This window comes from Zalophus californianus, chromosome 2 (genome assembly GCF_009762305.2).
Source record: "Zalophus californianus isolate mZalCal1 chromosome 2, mZalCal1.pri.v2, whole genome shotgun sequence".
Classification (NCBI taxonomy): Eukaryota; Metazoa; Chordata; class Mammalia; order Carnivora; family Otariidae; genus Zalophus; species Zalophus californianus.
Window position 1 is genome coordinate 191,000,779 of NC_045596.1, and position 25,237 is coordinate 191,026,015.

The window sequence follows — 25,237 nt, forward strand, 5'->3', positions numbered from 1 at the left end:
TCAAGTCAGCCCCTTAATTTCCATTTTCATGGTCTGCCAGAGTCCTGGTCTGACCTGACTGAATTAATTACCGCAACTGCATTCAATAAAGTCAAGTAAAGAAGACAAAGTGACCATCTTCGCATGTTGTTGTGACTAATCCTGAAATCCACAAATAATTACTGGATGCCTGTTAGGTACCCAGCCCAGGGCTTGGTGCCTTGAGAGCAGGCAAAGAATAGCAGGCAGTTTCTGCTCCCAAAAAGCTTATGATTTAATTAAGGAGACAAAAAGTCAAATATTATTAATGAGGAAAGGCAGTTCTTGGGAGGTACAAAATAAATCGCTTCACTAGTGCATGGCATATGAATTCAGAGGAGAGGTCATTGCTGAGGTTTTTAGTTGACTCTTCAATTTCTTCAATTTCTTAGCCTTTAATCTCCCTGTTGTTGCTCCAATAAAGCAAACCTACTTTACATTTCCACACAGAACTCACTCTCTCACATACGGGGATAATACACACTGTGTGTAATGCATCCTTCCTTGAATACCATGTCCACTTCTCCTTGCTAAATCTTCTTCTCCCTCAGAACCTTTCACATCTGCTTCCCCTTGTCTGTGGGAATGCTCAGTCGTCCTTACCAGTTCCAGATCTTTACACTGACTCCAGTAACATCACGTGATTTATATTGTGGGCACTCTGTATGTTTATGCCTGTTTCTATACAGCTATGAAACTTCCGAAGTGTTTTTCATCAATAAAGATAAGTGTGCCGGTGCCAGGTTGGTGTGTGTGTGACTTTCTTTGTGCATTAAGTTGGCACAGAGCTGTGGACAGAAAAGCCTTCGTTAATCATTTCCCACAGCACCTGATATGGCTGCGTTCACCCCCCCGACCCCCCCAACCGCCACGCAGTTCACACTCAGTACGGTTGGCTGCCTAAATCCTGATTCAATAGGGTGGATGGTAAATGAGTGCCTGTAGCTGCAATTTAAACCCAGCTCTTGCAAGAAAGCTTCCTCCACCATTCCTACTTAGCTCTTCCTGCCCCTCCTACAACCCCCTTTTTCCTGGAGCCATAGGCCCTTTTGGCAAAGCATTTCTTAAGCAGAATCCTTTTAGACTAACCCAGATGAGAATCGCTCTTGAGGCTTTCTTGTTTTGTCCCTGAGAATCCATGTACCTTTGACCTAATAGAGGTAGCAACTCTTCCTCACTCTGCTCTCTGCGTTAGCTACGAGACAGAGCTGCTCAACTTTGCAGTAGATTCGTAGACAGACGCCAAATTCTCACAGTCTCCTTAAATGCTCCTGACAGTAGACACGAGTTAAAAGGTGGTAGCGTCTCCTTTCTCCTTTGTGGAGCAGGTTGGACTCACATTCCAGCTACATCTCTCTCCCGCTAAATCTGCATTTTGATCTGACTCACATGTCTTTGGTATCTGATATATCTTTGGTGCCAAATTGAAACTTCCAATCTAGTATCCTGGCACCCTAGCTATATTAAAATGCAAATTAGTTTAAACATCATTCTGCAAGCAACAGGGAGCCACTGAGAAAAGTTAAGCAAGAATATGACTTTACCAGATATGGACCAAGATAAGGATATTGAATGGTTTTAACATAAATGCTGGCTAAGTTTACAAAGTGTTAGACACACCTAGAAATACATAAGGCGGACTGTCTGGGGGGTTGGCTCACACCTTGCACAGACTCCGCCAGTAAGGTAACTCCTCTTTCTGGGATTTGACAGAGAACTGGATGACATACCTGTAATCCCAATGACTGCCCAGAGTAGACACAGCTAATCTGCAAGATGCCCCCTCCTACTCCCTACTCCCTGCTTCTCTTCCTAAAAGTTCAACAGAATGTGTGACAATCCCAAGTTACAAACCTCCCTAGAAAGCTGCAGTCCAATGCTACAACTTTTCCTTTCTCCTTACATAAAAGTGCAGTTTGGAGTGTGTATTTGAGTGTAAATGATCTAAGCATAATTTCCTTAAAATAGTAGTACTTCAGGATGTAATGAAGCCCAGTTTGGCAACAATCGATTTGGAATTTAGGACTCAGAGAAACTGTATGTTAGTGTGTTTGGTATTTTGTGCAGTAAATTACTAGCACTGAATAAATATCATTAGCTGTAATAAGCCACAATTCCTACAAACCACTTCAAAGCTTACAGAGTTTGTCATAATTGGTTTATAGAATACATGCACGAGGTTAATTCACTCTTTTAATAACTTTTTTCAAGCTATTATAGAATAACCATAACCACTGGGCATTAATTTTTAACAAGGTATCTATAGTCACCTATTTATCATTTATAACATGGATGGCAAAAGCGTTATCAAACATTTATTGAGCATTTATAAATAATTTTATCCTACTTCTAGCATGTGTTATAAATATATTATTAATTCTTTCTAAATTATTGATAAGGAATCCTTGAAACTGAATATGAGAGTAACATTTTTTTATGGAAATGACATTTTGTCACCCTTGAAATCCCCATCCTAGGCTAACTATATGAATATCTGTGGAAGCCATAGGCAGGGGTGTGGAAATAACATTTCTTGTGGAAAAATATTTAAGTTATTAGCACTTGACAAGGCAGATGCATCTAATATAAATTTCACTGAACGATATTTTCTCCAAGGTGAAAATTCTATCACTTGACCAGGTACTTTGGGAAATGACTGGATTCTCTCTAATCACTAAGTAATACTGACTACACAATTTAGTGCACGAAATTGCTTATTTGCTTATGGAGTACATATGACATATTCTCACACAGGAGATATTACTCACTGCACTAAATAGGAAAATGATGCATGTTAAATCTTCCACGGCATATGAGCATTACTAAGACATAAAAGAGTCTATACACTTTGAGGACATTACCTGAAATACCTAAGGTATCTGGAAGAACTGACTCAGCATTTCTTCTCTTGGGCTACGGACTAAGTACCATAATTGGTGACATGAATATCTAAGTTAGGATGCTACATTAGAAATTGAGATGGGAGAAACATGGCCACCAAGTTCCGAAACACAAATGTAAGAGTTATCAGGACTGGAATTACAATCATTGAATTCTAGGATGATTTTCATGGATTTTAAGCACTTGGAGCAGTTTTAGACTGTTCTGGTTTTTTGTTTGTTTGTTTCGTTTGATTTTTTTTTTTCTTTCCAGACTTCTACTTCATGCATTCCTAAGAAGCCACGCAGAGTCAAGAGAAGTCTACCACCCCAAAACAGAAGACAAATTAAGCCAATGCCCCAAAGATTTTAGAAACTTACAGTGAAGGTGTATATCAAAGCAAAAATAATACATTATCGGATTCAAAATTCATTTTAATAGGAAGCATTTATTGTCATGCCTTTCAAGAAGAGTGATTTCTCTAGAAATGTAAATACTTGTTTTCTAATGGTTATTGAGTTATTTCTGCAAATAATACACTTTACCTTCTCATTGTTGGTACATTATTATCTTCATTCTTTTTGCAGAGAAGTGGGTAAGGAAAAGTGGGTAAAAATATCCAAAATATCCAAAATCATTGGAGCAAATATGATTAGATAAACTAAAATGAAGACTGAAAAAAGTCACCAATTAATCTTCAGATTGAACGATGCTCATTATGGAATAAAATAACTCAAAAATGCCTGCAAATTTTAGAAATACAACTCCCTGAAAATATAACTTCACAAAAGTTATTCTCTGATTCCAGGTTGGAAATCTCCAGTAAGATACCCTCATAGTGGTCCTGCTTTTTAGTTTTTACCTGGTTCTATGTAAACTTTAGTTTGTTTGTTTGTTTTGTTTTGTTTCAAATGTTGGGTAAGGTCAAGGAGATGATGAGACACCGAAGTCCTTCCTTTTCTTTACCTCACACACATAGAACAAGTCACTTCACAGTTTCATCAATGCTTATTGAAGAGTAGACAGTATTTGATGCACAAATTAACATCACATAAAGAAGGCAGCAAACATCCATGTGCATTTCATAAATACTTACAATATGTATGTTGTCCTTCTGGCAATACCTTAGACCCTGTATTCACTGTGTTCACTTGTAACCAGTATCAGGAAGGAAATGTCACATTTTGAGTACCAGTGAGTTCTTAGTGCAGTTACTCTAGATAGATACATGATACATAAGATACAGCCTCCTTTTGAGAAGCCACCTTGTGCTTTGGAAACAATTGTGCAGAGAAAGATGACGTGGCTTCCGATAGGTGGTGTTGGCCAAGTCACTGAAACTGATGTTCAGCTCCATTTTTTGCAAAATAGTACTGCCACAAACACATGTCCAAACTTCCATACCAAATGGTCTTTTAAGATATGTGATTGGCCTTCTTTTACCTGTTCTTTGACAGTAACCCTATATAAGCCTAACTTGGATAATTCTGGACCAGGAGTAAGGAAAGTGGAAGATGACCAAACTTACTTAAAATAAGAGGCACTGAAGAAGATGGAGAAGCAGAGACAGGAGTAAGCCAGCCTGGAGTTTTCCCCCGCCAGAGGGTATGTTTTGCGGGATACCAAACTGGGAAGCCATGGTGGTGTGCTTTCTTATTCTGGCCAATAGCAACACTGTAAATTAGATGAAGATCATTCTAAGTGGGTTCCTTTCTTTCCACTGTTACCGATAAGGTCACCCTAAGCTCTGAGTGCTCAGCCGTCTGTATTTCAGGCAAAGCCTCTGCTCACATGCTCCCCATTGAGCTCTGCCCACCCTGGGTCACCAGGTCCTAGAAATTTGACTCTCTTCTGTATTCCATCAAAATACTCCATCCATGTCTCAAACTCTTGGCCAGAAATTGATAAATTTCAACAATGACAACAACAACAAGCTTATCCTACTTCATCGTATTAACTCTTTAACAGACCATTCCTTAAGAGGCAAAACCTTCAGCAGGGGAACAAAAATCAAAACTCTCAGGAAGCCTGGTGAGCTAACCTCTCTTTAGATCCAAAATTTTATCTCTAGAAACTAACTTCAATTAGTATTTGGCAGTTTATGATAGGATGTGAGAACTCAGCAAAACATACATGGTACGCTATGTTTTAAATAGCTAATCATCGTGCATTTAATATAATGCCCTCCTAAATGAGTGTACAGTTAATGTTGACTCTCACCTGCAAGCTCAGGCTTTGCTGTAGTAGCAATGTTTTAACAGTGTCCATGCAAAAGAACAAAATAAATGTTTTGATTTGTAATTCTTAAGAATACCATAACTGGTTGGGCGCCTGGGTGGCTCAGTTGGTTAAGCGACTGCCTTCGGCTCAGGTCATGATCCTGGAGTCCCGGGATCGAGTCCCGCATCGGGCTCCCTGCTCAGCGGGGAGTCTGCTTCTCCCTCCGACGCTCTTCCCTCTCGTGCTTTCTATCTCTCATTCTCTCCCTCTCTCAAATAAATAAATAAAATCTTTAAAAAAAAAAAAAAAAAGAATACCATAACTGGTTATTTGCAAGTTCAAGTTGGATATAACATTGCCTTCAAACATAATGTAACAGCCCTGAGTAAAGTGCTATCTCTTTCTCATTTCATTGAATTGTGGTAACACATTCTTGAGGATGAAGACATGGTACTAGAGATACGAGAATGTGAAGTCCACTTTGACTCCAAATTTCACATTTACTGGAGATGAGCCACTGTGCCAGAGCATGGCAGGAAGTCATGGATTCTTTAGAAACTTCTGGGAAAGTGTTTGAAAATTCATGCATCAACATTTATTCCAAACATCCTTACAAATCTCCTTAGACCTACTGCACTCTTACTTCCCAATTTCCTACATGATGGGACTGTAGGCAATTTTCTTTCAGTATTCTAAGTGTACTTACTTTATACCACAATGAATATGCCTTTACAATTCTTCCTTGAAAAGTCTAGAAAATTCTAGCTAGTTCAAAAGATAACTTCAGTGGTGTGAAAACCTGCAGCGAACCGAGAAACTAAAAGCTACTCAAAACTATGTTATACTGTTTCTTTAATGCAGAGCCAGAGAAAAATCTAGAAAATTTTCATTTTGATCAACTTTACATAGTATTGTCTTTACATGTTCTTCTACGTATTGTTTTAAATATAATAATTGATATAGTATTTTCAGCATGGTAAGAACAAGCACATCTTGATAGGAATGCAGATTTTAGTTCCCAAAAATTAGTACATTTTTTATTCAGTTGTGCAATAAAGGTTAATCTTCATATTTTATAAAGGAAACATAGCCGTGAAATGAGTCAGAGCAGGTGCAGAGGTAAAGGAAGCACCATTCATAAATGTATGACAGGAGACCAATAATACTAATTAATTTGGGGAAGAATGCGGCCAGATCATATGTATGGAAGACTTAAATCTTTTAAAGGCTGGCAAATAGATGGCAAAGGTCACCCAATCAATGTAGATAAATAATGAAAGTCTTCAGAAAAAGCCAAAATGTGACAAGTGAAAGGGTGGTCATGTCATTCAATTTGGGGAATTTCAATATTGAAAAGTCAATTGTTTGGGAATTAAATTTAAATGACTAGATTAATGAAACATGGGGATGAAAGAAAATCTATGTGTTCCTCTGTGTTGCATGCCAGGATCCCCAGGACCTGAATTGTTCTCTGGCGATGAATTATGCATTCTGGTTTGTGCATAATCCCTGTCACATCCTTATAAAACCCAGTAACAACATCACAAAGAAGGAAGAGCTGCAGAGTAGTAACCTTATTCAAACTCCTGCCTCCCAGATGACAACGGGGTCAGCGGATGTAAAACAGGGAACCCCGCGCTTGCCCCTCCAAGTTGTCTTTACCACCCCGAGGCCTGGCATAAAACCTGATGTATGAGTTCAAGAATGAAATCTTATTGTTTATAGAAACAAAGACAATCTGATGAAATGCATCTCAAAAAGATCGGATAAAAACAATTAAAATTATGAATATTAACAGCAGAGCATTAACGTCAGAACGCAGCCCAGATCTATTCTGCCACCAGGGGGCACTGTGAGCACAGATGAAGCCGAGGGCCCCCGAAGACCTAAGGGAGATAAAGCTTCCATTAGGAATTTAGGATACCCTTTTCCTTCCTACACGACGATCCTCCACCTATAAAGGGAATAAATAGAAAAAAATACATATGGAAAGATGGAAAATGAAGTCTCAGAATTTATAAAGCCTGGAAGATTCATACTTTGAAGAGGGCCCATCAGGGAAAAGCTGTATTTTACCAGATTTAACCGTGTGTTACAGTCTTACCACATTATTGCAAAGTTCCAGGAGCCTACCACTGTGGACACACCTGGAGTCCCAACACTATTCTAGTCAGCCCACAAAATAAACAACCTTCTGGCTTTTGCCTATGGTCTCTTTCAACAAGTTCTTCCTTCCAGTGGGTGCTTTTCTCCTGGAACAAAACGGAGGACTCCCTTGACCTCACACAGAAACTCAGTGTGCTGCATGGCCCACGCGATGCAGAATCCCTCCGTGAGGAAATGGCGTTGATGTGGGGGTCACTCCTCAGGAAGAAGTTGCAAATGCTTACTCCCCGACTTAAGCACATGGAGGAGCAATGAGTCTTCCAACCAGGATTTTCTCAAAATCGGCTTTATCAGAGTAAGAGTGCACAAGAATGTCAAATAAAGAAGAAAGTTTAGATTTGGCATATGCAAAAATGTTTAGTCAGATGTTTACCTATTTGGGCCTGAATTTTAGTACGAGGAAAGTCATGAGAAGCAGGAAGGAATTTCATTGATTTTTTTTTTTTTAACTCCAAATTGCAGATACTGCACTTTGTGTGTCAAAGAAGGTGATAAAGACAGTCTGAAACATGGAAGTCTGCCAAAAATATATGAAATGGGATACTACAAAGTTCTCTACATAGGGATCCAAGAGACTACTCCAATTATTATTAGGATATTTCCAGAAAAGACTTTATAATAATCTACAAAAATTATTCTAAACCACACAAAAAGTATAAGAGCATAAAATGCATCCTTCTAAACATAGATATTTCTGTAAAGGTTAATGTAAAAATATTTTAAATGAATACATTAAATAACTCACATGGTGAGTCCCTTGGTACTCTGAGATTTGAATCAGATATGCTCATTTGCTCCTTAAACAACAACAACAACAACAACAAAAAAGATTTAAGCTTTGTGATTTTTTGTTGTTTAGAATAGTTTTAAAAACAGTAACACCTCTCAAGTTTCTTGTTTGTATGGAGGATATAAAAATATCCTCCATAAAAACACTTCCCTAGTGAACATTTTAAATTAAAATAAAATTAGTTGAACCGCCGGGTAACGTGAACTACTTACTGTGTTGAAAATTTATCCAAGTGTTTTCTTTAAAAATAAAAGCAAATGCAAGTGGAAATATCAGAGTTTGATGTACAGAGTAAATCATTTAGTACAGATATGCTTGTCCTTTGGATAAAAGAGACATGAATATCAGGATGCATGAGGCGCTTAGAAACCTAACAGTAAGCCAAGCTGGAACATGAATAACCATAAGTGTGTGACTACACTGCCACCTAGTGGTGTTAAGAATCAGCCTTCTAATAAAGATGGATGACTTCCAGGTCAGAGGCAATTTTATAAATGAACGTTTCGTTTGCAAAAATAAAAGCAAATTTTGTACCAGAGGGCTGAAAAGGCCTAATAAGAGCTGTTATCTCCCTTCTATGTATTCCTTCGCCAAAGCTTCATGATTCTCATTGATAAAAAACCTCAGCTGCCGGCCGAAAAACTCTGCAAACAGCACCCCAGGCAGGTGGGGATGGTTTTAAAACAACCTTCCTGTGTCTTGGAATACAAATATTGTTCTTTCTCGCTGCTTTAAAGCAGCCCCTCTTTTATAAAGTCGGCTTCCGATTTAAATCCTTTTCCTTCTCTTGTTGGAAACCAAAATAAAAAAACAAATCCCTTAGACAATGTTTCAAGTACGTCTTCCTTGCCCTCAACTGCCAGCCTTCTAGGAATGAAATCCTCCAACTTGTGATCAATCCAGGATGCAAACTGTTGAAAGGTACGCCTTCTAACACTGACACCTCTATTACTGCCACGATTGTGTCTGCAGATTAAGGTCATTTTAAAGGTCTAGGGAAAAAGAAAATGCCTTGCAAGGCATCAAATTCTTCTTTGAGAGAGGATTAAAGGAACTATTGCTATTTACTCATTGTGGGTTTGTTTTGGGGGGCACCAAGCCATAGGCGGAGAGAGGCTGCAGACAAAATTTCAAGGAAATAACCACCACCACCACAACTAAAAAAACCACAGAGCAGACACAGTGTTCGTGATGCATGATGTGAACTTAAGAACAAGTTCATGCATCCCACTTCCCAAACATGGTTTAAGTAAACTCAAGGGCAAAGATAATTCTTCTGCAGCAAAGATAATTCTTCCCTATAGCAGCATTTGTCTGATTGGCCAAGAATATTATTTTAATTTTCATGCTCAGGTAAAGGCTTTACTATTGTGTTAATATTTAAGCACAAATGAATGACTAATTAAAAACAAATTTCCCGGCGCCTGGGTGGCTCAGTCTGTTAAGTGGCTGCCTTTGGCTCAGGTCATGATCCAGGGGTCCTGGGATCGAGTCCCGCATCGGGCTCCCTGCTCCGTGGGAAGCCTGCTTCTCTCTCTGCCTCTGCCTCTGCCTCCCTCTCTCTGTCTCTCATGAATAAATAAATAAATAAAATCTTAATTTTTTTCAAACACTTTCTTCTAGATATTTATTTCGATTATAATGTTTCCATGATACAAGGCATTCATTTCAGTCCATATACAATCCTCCTGATTCTCCCATGAAGGCACTCATCTGAAAAGTCCATTTATAATCATTTAATGTAATCCCTAACTTCACCCATGCAGTGATAGGACCAGAGAAGTAAAGGTAGGGTGGGTAGACAGGGATGAGCTAGGGACCAATTACTCCCTCGTAACCGGATTCTCACTATATCCTATCATCTCCTGGTAGAGGTGAAGGTCTTTTACAGTTTTCTAAGGAATGGCTGATAATTTCAACAATCTGAAATTAAACAGCACAGCATATAGTACAGGTGGTGTTTTAAAGCACTTAGTAGTCACTATTACACTATGCTATTTTAATAAATACAAAAGGAATGTTTATTCACTTTAAAGTCATGACATCTATGAAGTTAAAGGTTTTTCACAGCAATGAGCAATTAGTTAAATATCACACATGGTAGCAAAAGAGCAATTTGTAGACTTCTGTTGCTCAGTGCCTTAATTACTTATATTGCAACTTGTTTCAGACCACTAAAGACAGGGCTCTCTAAAATCCCCAGGCGATTAAGGACAAAGCGTGCTCAAACATGAACAGCTCTTGAAGAAATAAATTGAAAGACCAGGTTTTATCTATAATGTCATTAGGGAGATAAATCACTGGGAAGAATAAACCAGGGGAAACAAAAATAAAGCACAAACTTAGATTAGTCCTTTAAAAATCTCCTTGGAGATTATGCAATTTTCCCCACGAAATCAATATCAGTTCCATTGAAGATAAATTACAAGAGAAATCAAAAGTGGACCCTTCATGAGCAAGTAATAATAGTTTTGTTTCCCTTCATTACATAGTAGGAGCTGGTCACAAAGCACAGGTGGAGGGAGAGAGGATAGTTTATATTTGTTAGCTTTTTTCTCATGAAATGACACTTGGCTTTTGGGGACGTTATTGTCAGAATGTCTTGTTGGCACTGGATTGAGTGTTTTTTGTTTTGTTTTGTTTGTTTGTTTCAACAAATTTCTTGATTTCTCATTTAACTAAAAAGAAAATTGGCATTTTGATATTTTCTATTTTCTCTGGTTGAAATACTCTGATCATATAGTATTCATATTGAACATTTTAGAACTTTCAAAAGTTGTCAGTGGATGCCTAGAGAAAATAAAAAATGTATAAAATATTCTGTTTCCTTTTCATTGTAAAAATATATTTTATTAAAAAAACACCATCAAACCAATATCAATAAGCCTACCAAAGAAATGACCTCTATGCACACAAGTACGTAAAATAACACATTTACATAATACATTCATTGCTTGTAAATGGAAATAAACCAAAGCAAGATTCAGGTGATACAGATTTTAATAAGCTATTATGATAAAACCACAATTTACTGTGTAACCCTAGCATTAATTGGTCTTTAATATGACTTCTTATATGACAATATATGACACATAACATGTTATTGTTAGAGTCTGTTAAAGGCATCCTTCTGAATAAGTCTTAGGAACACAGTTTTCTATCCCCAAGCATTAAAAGAGAATGGTTGCCAAGCAATTTCTTTCTGGAGCAATGAAAATCACTTATATAGCATGTGGCTGCATGTGGTTTTCAATTACAAAGAACCAATCAAAGTTTTAGAATTGAGCATGTCAAGAAAATTGGAAAATATCTACATAAATGTCCTAATGAACTTGTTTTCCCTATTTTCTTTTAATATATGTGAAGTCAAATCATAAAAACCTACCAAGTTAGGCCCAGGAGTGGCCTTGAACTCTAATAATCAATTGATTTATAAATGAGGAAATGGAGGCACGGGGAACATATTTAATGACATTTCTGCAGAATTCAGAAGTGTCTTGATTTACCCCTTGGCTTCAAAGTCTGGAACAGATGCTGCATGTGGATCAATGATGAACTTGTCAAAGAAAGTCCAGATGCCACCTTTTAAAACAATTTTTGAGTCCTTTAGTGTTGGAGATTAGTCAGATCAATATTGCTAGAAGGTGTCAGACAGAGACTTGTGAGTACTCATCTAATCTACACAATGGAAGTGTGTGCGTGCGTGCGTGTGTGTGTGTGTGTGTGTGTGAAAACACAGGCTAATTATTAGAGCTTCTCAACGGAGAAATGAATGCATAACTACAGCGCTGGATTGGGAGACAGGCGCATCAAGCATGTCTAGGACAGCACTTCTGATTTTAAATCTTACAAAAGGGATCGTATTCTTTGAAGAGAGTGAATGGATCCCAAAAAGAAGGTGTCCTGGAGAGGAACTTTTCAGGTTACTTTTCTTAGTGTGGAGGGTGGCTGGCTTTTCCTTACGCGTGTGGGTGACCTGCGGTTGAGAGGCAATATGCTCGACAGATGAGAACAAGTATATACATTTTGAATGGAATACTGATTAATACAAGTTTTCTATCATTTCTACTACTACACAGTTTACACAAGTACACGCTGTTATTTATTATGTCTTTTTATAATCTAAATATGCCATTAGGTCATTATTTTACATACAGCCAGATCCACAAATAATTCACTTGAAGAGTCTAGTGTTAAAACAAGCAAATGAAAGCCACAGGTGTGGAACAGAAAAGGCACAGGTTTATGGGGTTTGTGCATATTGGCAAGAAGGTACGAGCAAAAAAATAGTGTTATTTTTCCAAGGTGAACTTTTTTAGATCCTTTGTAGTAAACCAAGAGAGACATCAGCAATAAATGACTTCTTTTGGTGAAAAGCAATAGAGCACATTAAATAACAGAAGAAACATTGAAGATTTAAGCACCGAAAGTCAAAAAATGTACAGAATTAGGAAGTGGGAAATGCCTTGCAGGGACTGAGAAATATATTTGGTGTTTTCATTAGCGTGAATCACCTTTGAACAAGGAACGAAAAATTGGATGGACCATTAAAAAGAAGAGGGAGGGCAAATTAGATGGTTTCAAGTCTTTCAATGACAATCAAGCCTGATATTCATGGAAATTTCCAGAATCAAAGAACTAGAAAGCTATAGGATACAATTGACAAGAGCTACATCTTCCTTCCAAATATGGCAGGTATCCTGTATCCGACCTTTTAAGCCTTCTGACGGTACTCAAGAAAAGCTTCTGACCAAAACATTTGTTCAGAATTTCTTATCTAATGAATTTCCCACCCACCCACGCACACAAAATCTCTAAGTAATTGCAATCTGGTTGGGACCCTATTCGCTCCTCTGATTTGAAATACTTTCTAAGTACTCCTAAGAAGAAGTATAATACCAGTGAAGCTGAGAAACCAGAGACCAATGTCCAAATGTGTGTAAAAATGCTGATGATCTTCCATGAAGACCTACTCTCACGAGGCACATCAGTAGCCATAAGAAGGCTCATCATTCTCTGTTCAGTTGCTCAGAAATCCGGGCCTCATACTTATCTCTTCTTTCCTGACCTTCATCTCATCAATTGCTAAATCTCGCTAACTTTCCACCTTGCTTTGCTGTGACTTGCGTATCAGCCTCCTAACGAGTTGTCTCAAATTCCTCCAATCTTTACAGCATAGTCAGAAGGATTTATTTAAAATACAGATATTCCCATTACCTTTTAACCCCCTAAGATCACTCCCTTTTGCCTCGTAGGGAATAACTCCAAACTCCTTTATCAGTCCTGTTTGACTTTGCCTGATTTGGCTCTTGCTTATCTCCCCACCAACATCTAAGCCAATTTTCTGCTCTCGTTTCAACACTTCAAGCACACTGGTCTTATTTTTATTTCCTGAAACATCACAAACAAGTTCCTACCTCATGAATTTAGTTCCTATTGCTCGTTCTCATTTTCTTTTTTCCCAAATATTGACTTCTTTCTAATCATTTCTCCATTAAAGTTAATAATGGCCCTGAAGCAGCTTTCCTTGACCCCCGAAATCCAGATCAGTTCTCCCAGGCATGCAGAAAATATTCTATGCTTTTTCACGGCCTTCATAATGTTTGTAATGGTTCGAATCTATATTCTCTCCCTCCTCAGGCTCCTCACACTTAGCATATTCCCTGGTCCAGATGAGGTGCTTCATAATGGCTTTTAAATACACGAAATTAATATCAGATGTAACAATGCTAAACATAATAAAAAGTGATGCTCATCTCTTGCCCATTTACTTAATGAGAACAAACCACAAAGATATGAGGCATCGAAACCTAGAGCTTATGGACTTTGGCAGGATTACCTACATAACTAGTTGTCTGGTATATTGACAGTTCAAGACAATCCTGACAATATTATAATAGTTGATAATATTGAAAATGCATGACAACACTGATGGTAAATGACAACAGTACAATAGATGCCAGAGTCGACTCCGGGTTTTCATGGTTGCTGGGTGACCTCTAATATCCATGACAATATTAACGGGTGATGGAGATTGTTACGAGCGAATTAATGACATAATGCGTAGCCAGCTCCTAGTAGAACTATGAATCAGTGGCATCAGGCTTCTCTGTGCCTCCTGTGCTGGAGAAGATCACTAAGTTAATGAGTAAACCCTTTCAGTATGGCCACCACCACCGGCACTGCAATCACAATTTGAGACTTCACCATCGTGTTGGCAATTCTGTTCAAGCACCAAGAATGTAATGACAGTGGGCAAAGTGATGAAGTAATTGATATTAAAGACTCAAACATGGATATTGAAGACTCAAACCCTCTCATCCCCATTATTCTGACTCTATTTTTATATTCCTTCACGGTATTTAATATTTATTTTCTTACTTTGTCTATCACCACAATGAGGTAATTTTCCTGAGGGCGGATTCAGTTTCGTTTCCCCAGTGCCTTGCAAACTGCTTGCACAGAAGAGGTACTGAGTCAGTAAGTGCCAGTGAATGAATCTGTGAACAGACATGGGTTTCTAAGAATCAGCAGGCATGTGCGGGCCCTCCATAGCTCAGTTCTTCTGAAGGTGGGCTGAGATATTTTGCAGGATGTTTTAAAAGCTGACTCATGATAGGAAGGATTCGGGATGATGAACAGCATGTTGTTTATGATACACATATTATGCCCCATTCTCTAAATCATGCCTGCACACTCCAGGGTTAGGACCTAGGGGCAGAAGTCTGATGTTACATGAAGCCACGTGACCAAGAAAGACCCAGAGTGGCCATTTCACTGATTCTAAGGAAACCCACTCACAGGTGAACATTGAGCCCTACGGTGGAACAATAAAGACCGTGTGTGTGTGTGTGTGTGTGTGTGTGTGTGTGTGTGTGTGTGTGCGTGCGCGTGTGTGTGTGTTTCTGGTAAGGCATTAAGGTTATTTTTCTTCGCCAGCAGGACTGGAACTCAGGAAAGGTGAGTGAAACACTCGCCTTAGATACAAAATGTAAGGAGGTACTACACGCACACACACACCCTTAGGAAACAGGACAGATTATATTTAAAAAATTCAAAATGAATGCATATTTTTTGAAATTTTGATCACTATAGATATCTTCTTTTTTTAAATTTATGATACTACATTAAGATGTTATTTATCTCAATAACTGAGTTTTTATTTTTGCAGATCCCTTTCAGTTCTGTGTATCACTCACCTAACCCTACCTCTGTCCTGTGTGGTAACTCCTGAAGTTGATGAGTGGCAGATAATACAGCACAACTTTGTTGGAGGCCTATATCTACCTCCCGGAAGGGGTCTGGAATAGCATCCAAGGTCAGGACACAGTAAGGAGCTCCCTTCCAGAGTCCACAGCCACACACCATACAGAATCCAATCAGCCACTACCTACCTGGGCACTCATTTGATGGCCATAGTTGGCGACATAAGGCCATTATCAAGAGATTCACTCAGAAGAAATCCACATACAGTTAGAATGACACAAAAATTAAATGAAAGTTTACAACTTGTAGCTTCAACTTGACACAGTTACTTGTAAAGAAAGTGAACACCTAACATTTTCTCTGTGAGGGCCAAAACCCTGGGGATGGACTCTTGTTTTATTAAATAGTAGCCTTAGGTTAGCTTAAGACCTATGTACTTTGCCATCTTATTATTATATTTTGCTCTCCTTAGGTAGACTTATGGATGTGTGATATGGCACACATCCATAAGTCTTTGCTTCCAAAACAAAACAATGACAACAAGACTCTACCTTTTTACATATTTCTTTTATAAACACACCATTTAGCCACACACACAACATGATTTTCTTCGTGCCATGGAAATTCAAGCAACAAATTCTGTCACGGAATATATGAATGTGGGAGAAATGAGATTATGCATATAAATTCCTCTTAGGTGCTCTTGAGCTGAACCCAAGAACATAGCACCACATCAGGCAGATGTACGTTTATACAGTGTGGTCACAGAAGAGAATTGCTGTTAATAATTCATTAAGAATTATTCCTCTCTCTTTCAGCAAACTTATTCACCACTTCAACCATTTTCATCAAGCTTTATAATTGGGTGTGGAGAAAGGGCACGCATGATTTTATGAGCAATAACAACTAACATTTGTACAGCATTTTACAATTTGAAAGCAGTCTTCATAGACATAATTTCACTCCCCACAGCCACAGTAGTAGTTAGGTGTTATTAAGATCATCTACAATTTACTAATGAGGAATGTGAGTTGGCAAGATTATAAATTTGGAATAGGGCTATATCAGTAAACTCAAAATGTCTGGGGTGCACCAAAATTTATTGTTTACATAACAAGTTGTCCAAAGTTAGCCAGTGGCTAGTGCTTGCTCATCAGTTCAATGACGTTGGCACCAAAGTCTCCCTGATTATTTTTCTTCACGACCACAGGATGGCTACATTCCAGCCATAAGATGGTCAAAGAGGACGAAAAGGGAGTGACGTTGCATCAGGAAAACAAAGCCTACCCAGCACTGTGTGGCAGACTCCAGCTGGTCTTATTTACAGACTGAGTCCAGTGGTCACCCCTCTGGAAGGCAGCCAGGGAAAAGGGATGATAAAGGAAACTGGGTAAGTCAACTGCTAGCTCTCCTACAGGAGAATACAGACATTTAAATTTCTTTTGTCTTACTCTAGAGCTCATTCCCCTCTGTCTCTGTCAGACAGCACATGGGAAGGGAGAACGTGTATGTGGCTTATGCTGTGCATATGCCTACATGGTGCAAATAACTGAAATTTATGATATATAGAGAAGATAAGGAATTTCCTAAGAGTATGAAGTATTTACATACCGGGTTTCAAAAAAATGAGCCATTGTTTACATGTGACCAACTTTTACTCTTAAACACTCATGCCTTTGAATCATCATTTGCACTCAGACTCTCAGTATCATAGCTACATAGTTAGCACTGAAATATGTTTATCTTGATCTTTTAACTATATCTGAATTCCAAAATTCCAACTGGTTGTAGAAAGTTTCCAAGTGAATGGCTCATAATCACAAATTCAACATATCTGAAACTATGCCCCATGCTGTCGCGTTCGTCTCCAAATTCCCTTAGCCTTTCCATGATGCCATTATTTTCATAGTCTTGGATCTAAAAGTGAAGTCACATTGGCTGCTTCAGTATACTTCATCCTTAATGTTCAAACACTCTGTTCTCTTGCCAATGTATTCATTGGCCACGCACCAGGCTGTGCGTTAAGGTGCTATGACTACAATGAAACCTGGCTTAACACATCACAGATTCAATATATGGCCCTCCTTAGGTCCTCATTTCAACAAACCTGTATAATTGCAAAATGTTGCACTTCCTTTTATCCACTCCACATACTAATAACCAACTTTCTAAAAAAAAATTGCATCCATTATGCTTGCTCAATTTCAGTAAATTATAGAGTGTCCACGATGCCAGCTGCCTTGACTTGAAATTGGTATGCCATCCTGTGTAATGAAAAATTAACTTTAGTTAGAGAGAGGTCTGGCCTTTGACCTCAGCTGCTGGGAGGTGACCAGTAAGCTCCTGGGACATCCTGCCTCACAGGAGAGTCTGATGCCTGGGACCTTTGGCCATAGGACAGTCTAACAATGTGATTTATAGTGGGGGCTTTGAGATAAGCCATATAGGTTCCAACCCCATAGGAGCTGGAGACTAAAGGTATTAGCTCCAACCTCCAAGAAGGGCTAGAAACCAAAGGTCGGCCAAGCAATCAGTACTTGATAGAGTGCCAATAAATACTCTGGACACCAAAGACTTGGGTAAGCTTTCCTGATTGGCAATATTGTATGGGTACTGTCACACATGGTGACTTGGAGGACATAATGCTATCCATGACTCCATATAGGGAAGACAACTAGAAGCTCCATGTTTGGGTGGATCTCTCCTCTACCCTGTTCTATGCATCTCTCCCTTTCCCTGTAATAAATGTAACTGCAGATATAATTTAAGTGAGTTGTGTTGAGTCATTTTACTGAGTTATTGAATCTAAGGGTGGCCATGGAGACCCCTGAAATTGTCACCTGCTGGTCTGAAGTGACTGTGGTCCTGAGGATTTCTGAACTTGAGACTTGTGTCTGAAGGGAGGGCAGTCTTATACAGACTCTTCCCTCTGGCTGTGTGGTGTGCCTAGCAAATTGTACATCCTTTATGCTAACTTATGGTTTTCCAACACAGGCTCCATAATTCACTCTTGCCTTTATTAATGTCTTCCTCTTACCCTGGGTTATTTCTTTTTTTTTCTTTTTTCTTTTTTTAAATTTTTTATTGTTATGTTAATCACCATACATTACATCATTAATTCTTGATGTAGTGTTCCATGATTCATTGTTTGTGCATAGCACCCAGGGCTCCATGAAGAATGTGCCCTCTTTAATACCCATCACCAGGCTAACCCATCCCCCCACCCCCTCCCCTCTAGAACCCTCAGTTTGTTTTTCAGAGTCCATCGTCTCTCACGGTTCGTCTCCCCCTCTGACTTACTCCCCTTCATTCTTCCCCTCCTGCTATCTTCTTTTTCTTTTTTCTTAACATATGTTGCATTATTTGTTTCAGAAGTACAGATCTGTGATTCAACAGTCTTACACAATTCACAGTGCTCACCATAGCACATACCCTCCCCAGTGTCTATCACCCAGCCACCCCATCCCTCCCACCCCCCACCACTCCAGCAACCCTCAGTTTGTTTCCTGAGATTAAGAATTCCTCATATCAGTGAGGTCATATGATACATGGCTTTCTCTGATTGACTTATTTCACTCAGCATAACACCCTCCAGTTCCATCCACGTCGTTGCAAATGGCAAGATCTCATTCCTTTTGATGGCTGCATAATATTCCATTGTGTATATATACCACTGCTTCTTTATCCATTCATCTGTCCATGGATATCTTGGCTCTTTCCACAGTTTGGCTGTTGTGGACATTGCTGCTATAAACATTGGGGTGCACGTACCCCTTCGGATCCCTACATTTGTATCTTTGTGGTAAATACCCAGTAGTGCAATTGCTGGATTGTATGGTAGCTCTATTTTCAACTGTTTGAGGAACCTCCATCCTGTTTTCCAGAGTGGCTGCACCAGCTTGCATTCCCACCAAAAGTGTAGGAGGGTTCCCCTTTCTCCACATCCCTGCCAACATCTGTCGTTTCCTGACTTGTTAATTTTAGCCATTCTGACTGGTGTGAGGTGGTACCTCATTGAGGTTTTGATTTGGATTTCCCTGATGCCGAGTGATGTTGAGCACTTTTCCACGTGTCTGTTGGCCATTTGGATGTTTTCTTTGGAAAAATATTTGTTCATGTCTTCTGGCCATTTCTTGATTGGATTATTTGTTCTTTGGGTGTTGAGTTTGATAAGTTCTTTATAGATTTTGGATACTAGCCCTTTATCTGATATGCCATTTGCAAATATCTTCTCCCATTCTGTCAGTTGTCTTTTGGTTTTGTTGACTGTTTCCTTCGCTGTGCAAAAGCTTTTTATCTTGATGAAGTCCCAATAGTTCATTTCTGCCCTTGCTTCCCTTGCCTTTGGCGATGTTTCTAGGAAGAAATTGCTGCGGCTGAGGTCGAAGAGGTTGCTGCCTGTGTTCTCCTCTAGGATGTTGATGGACCCCTGTCTCACATTTAGGTCTTTCATCCATTTTGAGTCTATTTTTGTGTGCGGTGTGAGGAAATGGTCCAGTTTCATTCTTCTGCATGTGGCTGTCCAATTTTCCCAACACCATTTGTTGAAGAGACTGTCTTTTGCCATTGGACATTCTTTCCTGCTTTGTCAAAGATGAGTTGACCATAGAGTTGAGGGTCCATTTCTGGGCTCTCGATTCTGTTCCATTGATCTATGTGTCTGTTTTTGTGCCAGTAGCATACTGCCTTGTTGATGACAGCTTTGTAATAGAGCTGGAAGTCCGGAATTGTGATGCCGCCAGCTTTGCTTTTCTTTTTCAACATGCCTCTGGCTATTAGGGGTCTTTTCTGGTTCCATACAAATTTTAGGATTATTTGTTCCATTTCTTTGAAAAAAGTGGATGGTATTTTGATGGGGATTGCATTGAATGTGTAGATTGCCCTAGGTAGCATTGACATCTTCACAATGTTGGTTCTCCCAATCCATGAGCATGGAACATTTTTCCATTTCTTTGTGTCTTCTTCAATTTCTTTCATGAGTATTTCATAGTTTTCTGAGTACAGATCCTTTCCCTCTTTGGTTAAATTGATTCCTAGGTATCTTATGGTTTTGGTGCAATTGTAAATGAGATCGACTCTTTGATTTGTCTCTCTTCTGTCTTGTTGTTGGTGTATAGGAATGCCACTGATTTCTGTGCATTGATTTTATATCCTGCTACTTTACTGAGTTCCTGTATGAGTTCTAGCAGTTTTGGGGTGGAGTCTTTTGGGTTTTCCACATACAGTATCATATCATCTGCAAAGAGTGAGAGTTTGACTTCCTCTTTGCCGATTTGGATGCCTTTGATTTCTTTTTGTTGTCTGATTGCTGTGGCTAGGACTTCTAATACTATGTTGAATAGCAGTGGTGAGAGTGGACATCCCTGCCGTGTTCCTCACCTTAGGGGAAAAGCTGAAAGCTTTTCCCCATTGAGAATGATATTCGCTGTAGGTTTTTCATAGATGGCTTTTATGATATCAAGGTATGTACCCTCTATCCCTATACTCTGAAGAGTTTTGATCAAGAAACGATGCTGTACTTTGTCAAATGCTTTTTCTGCATCTATTGAGAGGATCATATGATTCTTGTTCTTTGTTTTGTTAATGTATTTTATCACATTGATTGATTTGCGGATGTTGAAGCAGCCTTGCAGCCCAGGGATAAATCCCACTTGGTCACGGTGAATAATCCTTTTAATGTACTGTTGGATCCTATTGGCTAGTATTTTGGTGAGAATTTTTGCATCCATGTTCATCATGGATATTGGTCTGTAATTCTCCTTTTTGATGGGGTCTTTGTCTGGTTTGGGGATCAAGGTAATGGTGGCCTCATAAAATGAGTTTGGAAGTTTTCCTTCCACTTCTATTTTTTGGAACAGTTTCAGGAGAATAGGTATTAATTCTTCTTTAAATGTCTGATAGAATTCCCCTGAGAAGCCATCTGGCCCTGGGCTTTTTTCTTTGTTGGGAGATTTTTGATGACTGCTTCAATTTCCTTAGTGGTTATAGGTCTGTTCAGGTTTTCTGTTTCTTCCTGGTTCAATTATGGTAGTTGATACATCTCTAGGAATGCACCCATGTCTTCCAGGTTATCTAATTTGCTGGCATAGAGTTGCTCATAATATGTTCTTATAATTGTTTGTATTTCTTTGGTGTTGGTTGTGATCTCTCCTCTTTCAATCATGATTTTGTTGATTTGGGTCATTTCTCTTTTCTTTTGGCTAAGTCTGGCCAGGGTTTTATCAATCTTGTTAATTCTTTCAAAGAACCAGCTCCTAGTTTCGTTGATCTGTTCTACTGTTCTTTTGGTTTCTATTTCATTGATTTCTGCTCTGATCTTTATTATTTCTCTTCTCCTGCTGGGTTTAGGCTTTATTTGCTGTTCTTTCTCCAGCTCCTTTAGGTGTAGGGTTAGGTTGTGTATTTGAGACCTTTCTTGTGTCTTGAGAAAGGCTTGCATTGCTATATACCTTCCTCTCAGGACTGCCTTTGTTGTATCCCAAAGATTTTGAACAGTTGTGTTTTCATTTTCATTGGTTTCCACGAATTTTTTTAATTCTTCTTTAATTTCCTGGTTGACCCATTCATTCTTTAGTAGGATGCTCTTTAGCCTCCATGTATTTGAGTTCTTTCCGACTTTCCTCTTGTGATTGAGTTCTAGTTTCAAAGCATTGTGGTCTGAAAATATGCAGGAAATGATCCCAATCTTTTGGTACCAGTTGAGACCTGATTTGTGACCTAGGATGTGATCAATTCTGGAGAATGTTCCACGGGCACTAGAGAAGAATGTGAATTCCGTTGCTTTCGGATGGAATGTTCTGAATATGTCTGTGAAGTCCATTTGGTCCAGTGTGTCATTTAAAGTCTTATTTCCTTGTTGATCTTTTGCTTAGATGATCTGTCCATTTCAGTCAGGGGGGTGTTAAAGTCCCCCGCTATTATTGTATTGTTGTCAATGTGTTTCTTCGCTTTTGTTATTAATTGCCTTATATAAGTGGCTGGTCCCATGTTAGGGGCATAGATATTAACAATTGTTAGACCTTCTTGTTGGATAGACCCTTTAAGTAGGATATAGTGTCCTTCCTCATCTCTTATTACAGTCTTTGGTTTAAAATCTAATTTGTCTGATATAAGGATTGCCACCCCAGCTTTCTTTTGGTGTCCATTAGCATGGTAAATGGTTTTCCACCCCCTCACTTTCCATCTGGGGGTGTCTTTGGGTCTAAAACGAGTCTCTTGCAGACAGCATATTGATGGGTCTTGTTTTTGAATCCAATCTGATAGCCTGTGTCTTTTGATTGGGGCATTTAGCCCATTTACATTCAGGGTAACTATTGAAAGGTATGAATTTAGTGCCATTGTAGGGCCTGTAAGGTGACTGTTACTGTTTATTGTCTGTGTTCCTTGCTGATCTATGCTGCTTTTAGGCTCTCTCTTTGCTTAGAGGACCCCTTTCAATATTTCTTGGAGGGCTGGTTTTGTGTTTGCAAATTCCTTTAGTTTTTGTTTGTCCTGGAAGCTTTTTATCTCTCCTTCTATTTTCAACGACAGCCTAGCTGGATATAGTATTCTTGGCTGCATATTTTTCTCGTTTAGTGCTCTGAAGATATCTTGCCAGTCCTTTCTGGCCTGCCAGGTCTCTGTGGATAGGTCTGTTGCCAATCTAATATTTCTACCATTGTAGGTTACATGTCTCTTCTCCCGAGCTGTTTTCAGGATTTTCTCTTTGTCTCTGAGACTCGTAAGTTTTACTATTAGATTTCGGGGTGTTGACCTATTTTTATTGATTTTGAGAGGGGTTCTCTGTGCCTCCTGGATTTTGATGCCTGTTTCCTTCCTCACATTAGGGAAGTTCCCTGCTGTTTATTTGCTCCAATATACCTTCTGCCCCTCTCTCTCCTTCTTCTTCTTCTGGGATCGCAATTATTCTAATATTGTATCATCTTACCGTATCGCTTATCTCTCGAATTCTGCCCTCATGATTCTGTAGTTGTTTCTCTTTTTCTCAGCCTCTTTATTTTCCATCATTTGGTCTTCTGTATCATTGATTCTCTCTTCTGCCTCATTTATCCTAGCAGTTACTGCCCCCATTTTTGATTGCACCTCATCAATAGCCGTTTTGATTTCGACTTGGTTAGATTTTAGTTCTTTTATTTCTCCAGAAATGGTTTCTCTAATAACTTCCACGCTTTTTTCAAGCCCAGCTAGTATCTTTAAAGTCATGATTCTGAACTCTAGGTCCGACATCATACTAATGTCTGTATTGAGTAGGTCCCTGGCTGACGGTACTACGTCTTGATCTTTTTGCTGAGGTGATTTTTTTCGTCTTGTCATTTTGTCCAGAGAATAGATGAATAAGAGAACAAAATGCTAACAGGTTAACAACGTCCCCAGCAATTATACTGTATACAAATCAGAAAAGACCTGAAACCAGGGGAAAAGAAAGGGAAAGAAAGAAAAAAGAAAGAGGAAAAAAAAGTTAAAAACAAAAACAGAACAATACAAAAAAAGCAGAATATGATCAAATATGATCAGGCTAGTGCACAGATCAGTGCCACACACTAGATTTGGGGCATATTTTGGTCTGTTATCAAAAAGTTCCTCCTAAGATTTTAAAGGAAGAAGGACATATATGTACAAAATAAGGGTTGATACAATGAAGGGATTGAAGATGACTGTAAAGATGAAAATTATAAAAGATTTTATAAAAGGAATTGATAAGCTGTTTGAAAAAAGAAAGAAGAAGATTTAAAAAAAAAAAAGAAAAAAGGGAGAGAATGTGATCAGGCAGGAGACTAGAACAAAGCCATACACTAGTGATTTAGGGTATATTTTGATCTGTTAGAAGAAACTGTATCTCAAAATTTTAAAGGGAGAACAACTTATATATATATGCCAAAAATAAGGGTAACTACTATGAAGGAATAAAATAGGACTCTAAAAATGAAAAATAAAAAATGTTTTTTTTTAAAAAAGTGATTGATAAGATGTTGGTTGAAAAAGGGAAAAAGAAAAATTAAAAAAAAAACAGTTAAAAAAATTAACTTTGATGAACTAATGATTCATGGTAAAAAAAAAAAAAAGCCATGAATTCTATGTTGCAGTATTCCCCTAGCGCTGGAGTTCTCCCGTTCTCATTGATCGGTAAACTTGGTCTTGGCTTGCTGGCTGTTCCTGCTGATCTTCTGGGGGAGGGGCCTGTTGCCGTGGTTCCCAAATGTCTTTGTGACGTGGAATTGCCCCGCCCTTGTCGGTCCGGGCTAAGCAAGCTGCTCGGGTTTGCTCTCAGGAGCTTTTGTTCCCTGCAAGCTCTCGGTATAGCTTTGGAGGACCAGGGTGAAAATGGTGGCCTCCCAATCTCTGCCCGGAGGAGCTGAGAACTCGGGGCCCCGCTCCTCAGTGTGCCCCCAGAGAAAGGCAGTCACTCCCGTCTCCCCGGTCTCCGGCCGCACTCCGTGCTCACCCGGCCTGTGACCGAGCGTTTCTATCTCTGGCACCCGACCCCGTGTGGAGTCTCCAAACCCAGCAGATCCCTGCGGTGCGCTCCCGCGCCGCTCCTCCCGGGGGAGGAAGGGGAGTCTCCCCGGATCTGCCGCTTGTGGGGTCCCTGCTGGAGGAGCAGTGGCCTGACTGGGCCGCGGATCACAGTTTATGGCCACCCCGAGCTGAGAGCCCGCGCCTCGGCTCCGTCTCTGCAGCCGGCTTCCCCGCTCCGATCCCTGGGAGCTCTGCCGCACTCAGGCACCCCCGGTCTTTCTGTGACCCCGAGGGTCCTGAGACCACACTGTCCCGGGAGGGTTCCACCCCCCGCTTAGCCACCGGAGCGACGTCGCTCAGCGGAGCCGACTTCTAGAATGTCCGATTTTGTGCTCCGCGGCTCTAGCACTTGCCAGAAGCGGCCGACGGAGGCCCCCTCCCCCGCCGTCTATCCTCCCGAATATCGCCTCGGATTCACTTCTCCACACGTCCTACCTTCCA